The sequence below is a fragment of the Dipodomys spectabilis genome, unplaced genomic scaffold, assembly GCF_019054845.1.
Source record: "Dipodomys spectabilis isolate Male_0828 unplaced genomic scaffold, ASM1905484v1 ptg000014l, whole genome shotgun sequence".
Lineage (NCBI taxonomy): Eukaryota > Metazoa > Chordata > Mammalia > Rodentia > Heteromyidae > Dipodomys > Dipodomys spectabilis.
In genome coordinates, this window is record NW_024870691.1 from 2,946,186 (window position 1) to 2,947,535 (window position 1,350).

Consider the following 1,350-nt stretch of genomic DNA (forward strand, 5'->3'; position numbering starts at 1 on the left):
ATGGTGCTGGCAAAATTGGTTAACTACTTGTAGAAAACTAAAGCTAGATCCTTGTACATCACCCTGCACCAGAATCAAGTCCAAATGGATCAAAGACCTCAAAGTCAAAGCAGACACTCTGAAAACATTACAGGATGAAATAGGAGCACATGTCATAATTTACGTAATACTACTTACATATGTGTAGTTACCTTAAAAGTTTTTAGGCCTTAGAGCAGGGAAGTAAAATGTATTTTTATTTCTGTATGAAACAATTTGTGACTTTATACCAACAAACTGAATTTGACACTTTCCTTATTTGTAAGGTAAGTTGGAAAATATAAGGTCTCTTCACTTTTCTCTTTTCTTGCTCTAGAAGTCAACAAGTATATTCTTCATTTTTTCTGGTAGATTACATCCATTTACAGATGAGAAATGTAAGGCTAACAGTCAATGTAGTGAGTAAGAATGATAGCAGAATTTTTGTCTGAGGTCTTCACTCTGTGTGCTTACAAAGATATAATTTGGTGATGGAGAGGACCAATATGAAAAGACTATGGGGAAAAAGCATACTTTGGAAATGGTGGTTTTAGGACTAGGTGACAGTGATGAGTAAATGAAACAGGCTGGTGTCAGGGGCATAAAAAGGAGTACATAGAAATCATATTAGTGACAGAACCTAAGAAAATCTTGATCATTCATCTTCTTTAATGGGAGGGAGTAGAAGGTAAGAAGAAATCTCAGGTGCTTCCACTGGTCTGGCTGGCAACTGTGTTAGTGATATTCTTAGTAATAAGGACGACAGGTTGAAATGATGGATTTAGGGGATAAAACTCTCTGATTGTTCTGAAGTTCATATTAAACAGATGCAAAGATAGGTCTGTTTAGACATCATCAAAATATCCACTACCACGAATATGAAAAATTATAATAAAATTGGGGTGGTATTATTGAAGGGAAGAGGAAAAGTAAAGTTCTCACACAAGTGTGAGCAATGTGAGCACCAGAGTGGACAAGATTGGAAGAAAGAGAAAAACAAGGAACCAAAAATGTAATAAACACAGATTTTCCGAAGTAAAGGAAGGAAAGAATTTTCAGGAAGATATTGAAGGAAATATGCTATTTGGATTTGAAAAGTAAAAGGACATAGACAAGTTTAATAAGAACAGTGTTTTGGTGAAAGTCATATTGATAAAATTTTGAGGTATGAATTCGAAGCCATAAAATTCTGGATCAATGAATTCAACAGATCCTGTTGATTTTAAATGCTGGGAACATATGCTTTTATCCTGACCTTAGCAAAATTATACAAATATAACTCTCATGAACTTTACTTAGGGCTATTCTGTGAATATTTTTGAACTTTGTTTA